Consider the following 12,500-nt stretch of genomic DNA (forward strand, 5'->3'; position numbering starts at 1 on the left):
GGTACCATGTCCACTCCATGCCCTGGTACCCAGATGTTGGGTCGGAAAGTGCATGCTACTAGAGGTTGCCTAGCGAAGCCGGAGAGCGATTACGAGTAACGAGTGACCCTATAACACGAAGCCAAACACCAAGTCGTGGCCCCGAAAACCAAGTCGTGACCGAGAAATAATAGCCACGGCCTGGTCGTCACCTAGCAAACCAAGTCGCGACTTGGTTTTCCAGGCCACTGCCAAGCTAAATCTAAGTCGCGACTTGGATTTTTAGCCCATTGCCAAGCTAAATCAAGCACGACGCCGTGATTTTGAAAAATTATGATTCCTCAGAAAATCAATGTCTGTTCCTGTCACTTCACTTTTTGTGCAATATGTATATATAGGGGACTGGGTGTTCCTGGACGAGGGCGTGCGAGCTGAGTCACTAGTTGAAATTTGTTCTCGACTACTGTGTGCCAATATACTCCATTCCCGACCGGAATTACCCCTTCTCCTCGGTGGGGAGTTCGTTTTTTGGCTTAAAAAAGCCTAAAAGCGGGCGAGGATCCCGGAGTATTGACGTTCGAGAAGCTAAAGCCCACCACACATCGATGCTGGACCCTCCTTGGTGGCATGCCGGCTTTCGTGAATGTGCTGTAGGTTTCGTGAATGTGGGTTTGGTTTCGTGAATGTGTGTTGTGGATGATGCTCGTTAATATTTGTGGCCATGTCATGTTGCTTGTTGATCTTGGCTCAGCTTTGATCATCGTTTTAAGATTAACGGGTCTCCTCATTAGGCTTGCACGGTCGGTCCGATTGTATTGCTTGTTCTTCTTTGAATGTTGCGTTACGATTGGATTGTGAGTGTGACCAACGAGATGACGTGACTTGTTAGGCTTGAAACGTGTGCTTGCGATATGGAACGGTTGCGTATATTGATGTGTTTTGTTTCACAGCGATTTAAGGTTTTTCGCATCGTTCGGTGCATCTTGGGGTCATTTTGGCTAGTGGCGGCTTTCCTTGCATTTGAGCTTGGATGGTGGCTACTAGTTGGCGTGGTTTCGGGGATGTCTTACCGTAAAGGTGCATGAGTGGTGTTTGGTTTGTTACGGGTGGTTGGCTCCTTGCTTGCGCAACCAACTTCCACCTGGCATTCCTCTTCAGTTTTGCTTCATTGCCTCGATGGCACTGATTGCACGTTGGGTTTTCTGTGTTGCATGCCTAATTGATGGTATCGTGTGACGAATCTATTGTTTTTGTCGTCTTTTGTCGCACTTGCGATGCGAGATGAATCATAAAGCAGCCTTTGTGATCCACTCTTTCGATGCACTTGCATTGATTTTGTGGCTCATTGAGTGATTGCTTGGTCTCATGGATATGGAACTTTTTGTGGGCATGTGATCTTTTATTAGATCATCGTTTTCCCAAGCAAAGCTATTTCAAATACGATTTCCTATCATGTTCAAACGAACGTGGTAGGGATTATCGAATATGAATGCTACCTGGTTGATCCTGCCAGTAGTCATATGCTTGTCTCAAAGATTAAGCCATGCATGTGTAAGTATGAACAAATTCAGACTGTGAAACTGCGAATGGCTCATTAAATCAGTTATAGTTTGTTTGATGGTATCTGCTACTCGGATAACCGTAGTAATTCTAGAGCTAATACGTGCAACAAACCCCGACTTCTGGAAGGGATGCATTTATTAGATAAAAGGTCGACGCGGGCTCTGCCCGTTGCTGCGATGATTCATGATAACTCGACGGATCGCACGGCCCTCGTGCCGGCGACGCATCATTCAAATTTCTGCCCTATCAACTTTCGATGGTAGGATATTGGCCTACTATGGTGGTGACGGGTGACGGAGAATTTGTAGTGACCCGAACTTTTCCATGTTTATATATATTAATTGAGATTGATATTTACATGATTAAATGTTTCCAACATGTTAAGCAATCAAACTTGTTAAGACTTGATTAATTGAAATAGGTTTCATATAGACAATTGACCACCCAAGTTGACCGGTGATTCACGAACGTTAAAACTTGTAAAAACTATATGATGACATATATATGATTATATATATAGTTAACATGATATTATGATATGTAAACATATCATTAAGTATATTAACAATGAACTACATATGTAAAAACAAGACTACTAACTTAATGATTTTGAAACGAGACATATATGTAACGATTATCGTTGTAACGACATTTAATGTATATATATCATATTAAGAGATATTCGTACATCATAATATCATGATAATATAATAATTTAAAATCTCTTTTGATATTATAAACATTGGGTTAACAACATTTAACAAGATCGTTAACCTAAAGGTTTCAAAACAACATTTACATGTAACGACTAACGATGACTTAACGACTCAGTTAAAATGTATATACATGTAGTGTTTTAATATGTATTCATACACTTTTGAAAGACTTCAAGACACTTATCAAAATACTTCTACTTAACAAAAATGCTTACAATTACATCCTCGTTCAGTTTCATCAACAATTCTACTCGTATGCACCCGTATTCGTACTCGTACAATACACAGCTTTTAGATGTATGTACTATTGGTATATACACTCCAATGATCAGCTCTTAGCAGCCCATGTGAGTCACCTAACACATGTGGGAACCATCATTTGGCAACTAGCATGAAATATCTCATAAAATTACAAAAATATGAGTAATCATTCATGACTTATTTACATGAAAACAAAATTACATATCCTTTATATCTAATCCATACACCAACGACCAAAAACACCTACAAACACTTTCATTCATCAATTTTCTTCATCTAATTGATCTCTCTCAAGTTCTAAGTGTTCTTCATAAATTTCAAAAGTTCTAGTTTCATAAAATCAAGAATACTTTCAAGATTGCTAGCTCACTTCCAATCTTGTAAGGTGATCATCCAACCTCAAGAAATCTTTGTTTCTTACAGTAGGTTATCATTCTAATACAAGGTAATAATCATATTCAAACTTTGCTTCAATTTCTATAACTATAACAATCTTATTTCAAGTGATGATCTTACTTGAACTTGTTTTCGTGTCATGATTTTGCTTCAAGAACTTTGAGCCATCCAAGGATCCATTGAAGCTAGATCCATTTTTCTCTTTTCCAGTAGGTTTATCCAAGGAACTTAAGGTAGTAATGATGTTCATAACATCATTCGATTCATACATATAAAGCTATCTTATTCGAAGGTTTAAACTTGTAATCACTAGAACATAGTTTAGTTAATTCTAAACTTGTTCGCAAACAAAAGTTAATCCTTCTAACTTGACTTTTAAAATCAACTAAACACATGTTCTATATCTATATGATATGCTAACTTAATGATTTAAAACCTGGAAACACGAAAAACACCGTAAAACCGGATTTACGCCGTCGTAGTAACACCGCGGGCTGTTTTGGGTTAGTTAATTAAAAACTATGATAAACTTTGATTTAAAAGTTGTTATTCTGAGAAAATGATTTTTATTATGAACATGAAACTATATCCAAAAATTATGGTTAAACTCAAAGTGGAAGTATGTTTTCTAAAATGGTCATCTAGACGTCGTTCTTTCGACTGAAATGACTACCTTTACAAAAACGACTTGTAACTTATTTTTCCGACTAGAAACCTATACTTTTTTTGTTTAGATTCATAAAATAGAGTTCAATATGAAACCATAGCAATTTGATTCACTCAAAACGGATTTAAAATGAAGAAGTTATGGGTAAAACAAGATTGGATAATTTTTCTCATTTTAGCTACGTGAAAATTGGTAACAAATCTATTCCAACCATAACTTAATCAACTTGTATTATATATTATGTAATCTTGAGATACCATAGACACGTATACAATGTTTCGACCTATCATGTCGACACATCTATATATATTTCGGAACAACCATAGACACTCTATATGTGAATGTTGGAGTTAGCTATACAGGGTTGAGGTTGATTCCAAAATATATATAGTTTGAGTTGTGATCAATACTGAGATACGTATACACTGGGTCGTGGATTGATTCAAGATAATATTTATCGATTTATTTCTGTACATCTAACTGTGGACAACTAGTTGTAGGTTACTAACGAGGACAGCTGACTTAATAAACTTAAAACATCAAAATATATTAAAAGTGTTGTAAATATATTTTGAACATACTTTGATATATATGTATATATTGTTATAGGTTCGTGAATCAACCAGTGGCCAAGTCTTACTTCCCGACGAAGTAAAAATCTGTGAAAGTGAGTTATAGTCCCACTTTTAAAATCTAATATTTTTGGGATGAGAATACATGCAGGTTTTATAAATGATTTACAAAATAGACACAAGTACGTGAAACTACATTCTATGGTTGAATTATCGAAATCGAATATGCCCCTTTTTATTAAGTCTGGTAATCTGAGAATTAGGGAACAGACACCCTAATTGACGCGAATCCTAAAGATAGATCTATTGGGCCTAACAAACCCCATCCAAAGTACCGGATGCTTTAGTACTTCGAAATTTATATCATATCCGAAGGGTGTCCCGGAATGATGGGGATATTCTTATATATGCATCTTGTTATTGTCGGTTACCAGGTGTTCACCATATGAATGATTTTTATCTCTATGTATGGGATGTGTATTGAAATATGAAATCTTGTGGTCTATTGTTACGATTTGATATATATAGGTTAAACCTATAACTCACCAACATTTTTGTTGACGTTTTAAGCATGTTTATTCTCAGGTGATTATTAAGAGCTTCCGCTGTCGCATACTTAAATAAGGACAAGATTTGGAGTCCATGCTTGTATGATATTGTGTAAAAACTGCATTCAAGAAACTTATTTTGTTGTAACATATTTGTATTGTAAACCATTATGTAATGGTCGTGTGTAAACAGGATATTTTAGATTATCATTATTTGATAATCTACGTAAAGCTTTTTAAACCTTTATTGATGAAATAAAGGTTATGGTTTGCTTAAAAATGAATGCAGTCTTTGAAAAACGTCTCATATAGAGGTCAAAACCTCGCAACGAAATCAATTAATATGGAACGTTTTTAATCAATAAGAACGGGACATTTCAGTTGGTATCAGAGCGTTGGTCTTAGAGAACCAGAAAATTGCATTAGTGTGTCTTATCGAGTTTGTTAGGATGCATTAGTGAGTCTGGACTTCGACCGTGTTTTCTTTAAAAATGATTGCTTAACATTTTTGTTGGAAACTATATATTTTTAACATATGAATATTATGTGATATATTAATCTCTTAACGTGTTTGATATTATGTGATAGATGTCTACCTCTAGAACAAGTCCCATTGACTCACCTAATAATAATGAAGAGTTAAATGTAAATTGGAATGATTCGTGGACTGATTCACAAGTTCCCGAAGAGGAACCGGAAGAAGAGTCGGAACCGGAAGAAGAATCGGAACCGGAAGAAGAATCGGAAACGGAAGAAGAAATAGAACCGGTGGGGGAAATAATAAAACGGTTAAGTAAAAGAGAATCCTTAACCAACCGACCAAGGTTAATTATGGTCAATGGTGTTTCCGCCAAGGAAGCAAAATATTGGGAGGATTACCAATTCTCCGATGAATCGGATTCCGACGAGAATTCCGATGATGTTATAGAAATAACCCCAACTGAATTTAAAAAGGCAAAAGAAAATAATAAGGGAAAGGGCATAAAAATAGAGAAATCTAATTCCAACCCCGATGAACTTTATATGTATCGTCAACCCCCGAAGTCCTTAAGTTGTAACAATGACCCGGGAACCTCTAAACCACCAGGTTTTTCTAAACCAATGTGGACAACGACGGCTCGTATTAGGGGAACATCATATATCCCTAGAAACTTGGCAAAACGAACCAAAACCGAAGAAGAAGAAACGAGCGAGTCGGAATAAGATAGTTGTATTCGTGTGGTGTAATATATGGAATATAGTGTTCTTATGCTTTATGATATATGTAAAAATTGCTTGTATTAATAAGTATTTTTTTTATGAATCTAACTCTTGTCTATTTTACAGTTTAAAAACACAAAATGGATAGACAACCCAATATTTTAAGAGACCTACCCGGAGACATGATTGATGAAATCTTGTCTAGAGTCGGCCAGAATTCTTCGGCACAACTATTTAAGGCGAGATCAGTTTGTAAGACATTCGAAGAAAGTTCCAAGAATGTCTTGGTTTATAAGAGACTTTCGTTTGAAAGATGGGGGATATCACATTGGGAAACCCATAAGTTACGATGTGTTTACTTTGACGCATATATTGCGGGGAACCCAAATGCTATTTTACGCAACGGGTTAAGAAATTATTTTGACTCAATATATCCGAATATTGGACTTCGTGATTTAGAAAAAGCGGCTAACATGCAACATAAAGAAGCATGTTATGCTTACGGATTAGTAATGTTCGCTTCTCACCAAAGTGAGAACAAGAACATCGGGCTACAACTATTAAACAAAACATTTCCACAAGTGACGGAGTCGGTAATTGGGGTAAGAAATGAGGTTTTTAGATTATTACGGGACTGTTGGACATTACGTAACCCTCGTCCCTTTGATGATGTTACAACACGCTGTCTTATCAATGGCCATAACGGTTATGTTGCACAAGACCAAGGATGGGAAGTAGTCCTAGTAAAACCAGAATGCATGACTTGTTTCTGGACGTATGAATTACGTGTCTTTATTGCCTTTGCTGAACGACTTGTGTACTAGCTAGAATTATCTTCACAACTATCTTGTATCAAAGTTATTGTGTGCTATATTTCATGCTTTATGTAAAATAAGCGGTATTGTAAGTTTGTAAAATATTGTATAAAAGCTTGAACGCGAAATATTATTACAATCAGTTTTTCATATAGAATTGTAGTAGTTGAATTGTATATTAGCTACTAAGTATGAACTTAACGGGTAGGTACTACCCGAATTTAAACTTATAAAACGCTAATATGAAGAAAAAGCTTTTATAAATGAGTTCATATTATGCTACGAAATACTATTAACTACTCTTAACATTCTGTATGATTAACTTGTTCCATTTGACTATTTTGAAGGAAATGGCACCGACTACTCGACACACCGTGAATATGAATGAAGAGGAATTCCGTACTTTTCTAGCTTCAAACATAGCCGCAGTACAGGCTGCGCTACATACCAACAATAACCTTGGATCTAGCAGTACAGGAAATCGTGTAGGATGCACCTACAAAGAATTCACTGCCTGCAAACCTTTGGAATTTGATGGAACCGAAGGACCGATCGGATTGAAACGGTGGACCGAGAAGGTTGAATCGGTGTTTGCCATAAGTAAGTGTACTGAAGAGGACAAAGTGAAGTACGCTACGCATACCTTCACAGGTTCTGCGTTAACATGGTGGAATACCTATCTAGAGCAAGTGGGACAAGATGATGCGTACGCACTACCGTGGTCAGCATTCAAGCACTTGATGAACGAGAAGTACCGTCCCAGAACCGAGGTCAATAAGCTCAAGACAGAACTTAGAGGGTTACGAACCCAAGGATTTGATATTACCACGTACGAAAGACGATTCACAGAATTGTGCCTATTGTGTCCGGGAGCATTCGAAGATGAGGAAGAGAAGATCGACGCGTTTGTAAAAGGATTACCGGAAAGAATCCAAGAAGATATAAGTTCACACGAGCCCGCCTCCATACAACAGGCATGTAGAATGGCTCACAAACTAGTGAACCAGATTGAAGAAAGAATTAAAGAACAGACTGCTGAAGAGGCCAATGTGAAGCAAGTCAAAAGAAAGTGGGAGGAAAACGGTGATAAGAATCACCAATACAACAACAACAGCAATTACAACAATAATCGCAACAATTATCCCAACAATCGCAACATCAATCGCAACTACAACAAACGGCCCAACAACAACAACAACAACAACAACAACAGCAACTACAACAATCATCCCAACAACAATAATAATCGCAACAACAACAACAATCAGAAGCAACTATGCCAAAGGTGTGAAAAGAATCACTCGGGGTTCTGCACCAAATTTTGCAACAAGTGTAAAAGAAATGGTCATAGCGCGGCGAAGTGTGAGGTCTACGGACCAGGGGTTAATAGAACGAAAGGAACAAATGGTGTCGGAACGAGTAATGTCGGAGCAAGTAGTGTCGGAGCAAGTTATGCCAATGTAGTTTGTTATAAATGTGGAAAACCAGGCCACATTATTAGAAATTGCCCGAACCAGGAGAACACGAATGGACAAGGCCGTGGAAGAGTTTTCAATATTAATGCGGCAGAGGCACAGGAAGACCCGGAGCTTGTTACGGGTACGTTTCTTATTGACAATAAATCTGCTTACGTTTTATTTGATTCGGGTGCGGATAGAAGCTATATGAGTAGAGATTTTTGTGCTAAATTAAGTTGTCCATTGACGCCTTTGGATAGTAAATTTTTACTCGAATTAGCAAATGGTAAATTAATTTCAGCAGATAATATATGTCGGAATCGAGAAATTAAACTGGTTAGCGAAACATTTAAGATTGATTTGATACCAGTAGAGTTAGGGAGTTTTGATGTGATAATCGGTATGGACTGGTTGAAAGAAGTGAAAGCGGAGATCGTTTGTTACAAAAATGCAATTCGCATTATACGAGAAAAAGGAAAACCCTTAATGGTGTACGGAGAAAAGGGCAACACGAAGCTACATCTTATTAGTAATTTGAAGGCACAAAAACTAATAAGAAAAGGTTGCTATGCTGTTCTAGCACACGTCGAGAAAGTACAAACTGAAGAAAAGAGCATCAATGATGTTCCCATTGCAAAAGAATTTCCCGATGTATTTCCGAAAGAATTACCGGGATTACCCCCACATCGATCCGTTGAATTTCAAATAGATCTTGTACCAGGAGCTGCACCAATAGCTCGTGCTCCTTACAGACTCGCACCCAGCGAGATGAAAGAACTGCAAAGCCAATTACAAGAACTTTTAGAGCGTGGTTTCATTCGACCAAGCACATCACCGTGGGGAGCTCCTGTTTTGTTTGTCAAGAAGAAAGATGGTACATTCAGGTTGTGTATCGACTACCGAGAGTTGAACAAACTTACCATCAAGAACCGCTACCCACTACCGAGAATCGACGACTTATTTGATCAACTACAAGGCTCGTCTGTTTATTCAAAGATTGACTTACGTTCCGGGTATCATCAAATGCGGGTGAAAGAAGATGATATTCCAAAGACTGCTTTCAGAACACGTTACGGTCATTACGAGTTTATGGTCATGCCGTTTGGTTTAACTAATGCACCAGCTGTGTTCATGGACCTTATGAACCGAGTGTGTGGACCATACCTTGACAAGTTTGTCATTGTTTTCATTGATGACATACTTATTTACTCAAAGAATGACCAAGAACACGGTGAACATTTGAGAAAGGTGTTAGAAGTATTGAGGAAGGAAGAATTGTACGCTAAGTTTTCAAAGTGTGCATTTTGGTTGGAAGAAGTTCAATTCCTCGGTCACATAGTGAACAAAGAAGGTATTAAGGTGGATCCGGCAAAGATAGAAACTGTTGAAAAGTGGGAAACCCCGAAAACTCCGAAACACATACGCCAGTTTTTAGGACTAGCTGGTTACTACAGAAGGTTCATCCAAGACTTTTCCAGAATAGCAAAACCCTTGACTGCATTAACGCATAAAGGGAAGAAATTTGAATGGAATGATGAACAAGAGAAAGCGTTTCAGTTATTGAAGAAAAAGCTAACTACGGCACCTATATTGTCATTGCCTGAAGGGAATGATGATTTTGTGATTTATTGTGACGCATCAAAGCAAGGTCTCGGTTGTGTATTAATGCAACGAACGAAGGTGATTGCTTATGCGTCTAGACAATTGAAGATTCACGAACAAAATTATACGACGCATGATTTGGAATTAGGCGCGGTTGTTTTTGCATTAAAGACTTGGAGGCACTACTTATATGGGGTCAAAAGTATTATATATACCGACCACAAAAGTCTTCAACACATATTTAATCAGAAACAACTGAATATGAGGCAGCGTAGGTGGATTGAATTGTTGAATGATTACGACTTTGAGATTCGTTACCACCCGGGGAAGGCAAATGTGGTAGCCGATGCCTTGAGCAGGAAGGACAGAGAACCCATTCGAGTAAAATCTATGAATATAATGATTCATAATAACCTTACTACTCAAATAAAGGAGGCACAACAAGGAGTTTTAAAAGAGGGAAATTTAAAGGATGAAATACCCAAAGGATCGGAGAAGCATCTTAATATTCGGGAAGACGGAACCCGGTATAGGGCTGAAAGGATTTGGGTACCAAAATTTGGAGATATGAGAGAAATGGTACTTAGAGAAGCTCATAAAACCAGATACTCAATACATCCTGGAACGGGGAAGATGTACAAGGATCTCAAGAAACATTTTTGGTGGCCGGGTATGAAAGCCGATGTTGCTAAATACGTAGGAGAATGTTTGACGTGTTCTAAGGTCAAAGCTGAGCATCAGAAACCATCAGGTCTACTTCAACAACCCGAAATCCCGGAATGGAAATGGGAAAACATTACCATGGATTTCATCACTAAATTGCCAAGGACTGCAAGTGGTTTTGATACTATTTGGGTAATAGTTGATCGTCTCACCAAATCAGCACACTTCCTGCCAATAAGAGAAGATGACAAGATGGAGAAGTTAGCACGACTGTATTTGAAGGAAGTCATCTCCAGACATGGAATACCAATCTCTATTATCTCTGATAGGGATGGCAGATTTATTTCAAGATTCTGGCAGACATTACAGCAAGCATTAGGAACTCGTCTAGACATGAGTACTGCCTATCATCCACAAACTGATGGGCAGAGCGAAAGGACGATACAAACGCTTGAAGACATGCTACGAGCATGTGTTATTGATTTCGGAAATAGTTGGGATCGACATCTACCATTAGCAGAATTTTCCTACAACAACAGCTACCATTCAAGCATTGAGATGGCGCCATTTGAAGCACTTTATGGTAGAAAGTGCAGGTCTCCAATTTGTTGGAGTGAAGTGGGGGATAGACAGATTACGGGTCCGGAGATTATACAAGAAACTACCGAGAAGATCATCCAAATTCAACAACGGTTGAAAACCGCCCAAAGTCGACAAAAGAGCTACGCTGACATTAAAAGAAAAGATATAGAATTTGAAATTGGAGAGATGGTCATGCTTAAAGTTGCACCTTGGAAAGGCGTTGTTCGATTTGGTAAACGAGGGAAATTAAATCCAAGGTATATTGGACCATTCAAGATTATTGATCGTGTCGGACCAGTAGCTTACCGACTAGAGTTACCTCAACAACTCGCGGCTGTACATAACACTTTCCACGTTTCGAATTTGAAGAAATATTTTGCTAAAGAAGATCTCACTATTCCGTTAGATGAAATCCAAATCAACGAAAAACTTCAATTCATCGAAGAACCCGTCGAAATAATGGATCGTGAGGTTAAAAGACTTAAGCAAAACAAGATACCAATTGTTAAGGTTCGATGGAATGCTCGTAGAGGACCCGAGTTCACCTGGGAGCGTGAAGATCAGATGAAGAAGAAATACCCGCATCTATTTCCAGAAGATTTGTCAACACCTTCAACAGCTTAAAATTTCGGGACGAAATTTATTTAACGGGTAGGTACTGTAGTGACCCGAACTTTTCCATGTTTATATATATTAATTGAGATTGATATTTACATGATTAAATGTTTCCAACATGTTAAGCAATCAAACTTGTTAAGACTTGATTAATTGAAATAGGTTTCATATAGACAATTGACCACCCAAGTTGACCGGTGATTCACGAACGTTAAAACTTGTAAAAACTATATGATGACATATATATGATTATATATATAGTTAACATGATATTATGATATGTAAACATATCATTAAGTATATTAACAATGAACTACATATGTAAAAACAAGACTACTAACTTAATGATTTTGAAACGAGACATATATGTAACGATTATCGTTGTAACGACATTTAATGTATATATATCATATTAAGAGATATTCGTACATCATAATATCATGATAATATAATAATTTAAAATCTCTTTTGATATTATAAACATTGGGTTAACAACATTTAACAAGATCGTTAACCTAAAGGTTTCAAAACAACATTTACATGTAACGACTAACGATGACTTAACGACTCAGTTAAAATGTATATACATGTAGTGTTTTAATATGTATTCATACACTTTTGAAAGACTTCAAGACACTTATCAAAATACTTCTACTTAACAAAAATGCTTACAATTACATCCTCGTTCAGTTTCATCAACAATTCTACTCGTATGCACCCGTATTCGTACTCGTACAATACACAGCTTTTAGATGTATGTACTATTGGTATATACACTCCAATGATCAGCTCTTAGCAGCCCATGTGAGTCACCTAACACATGTGGGAACCATCATTTGGCAACTAGCATGAAATATCTCATAA

This window comes from Rutidosis leptorrhynchoides, chromosome 11 (assembly GCF_046630445.1).
Source record: "Rutidosis leptorrhynchoides isolate AG116_Rl617_1_P2 chromosome 11, CSIRO_AGI_Rlap_v1, whole genome shotgun sequence".
Lineage (NCBI taxonomy): Eukaryota > Viridiplantae > Streptophyta > Magnoliopsida > Asterales > Asteraceae > Rutidosis > Rutidosis leptorrhynchoides.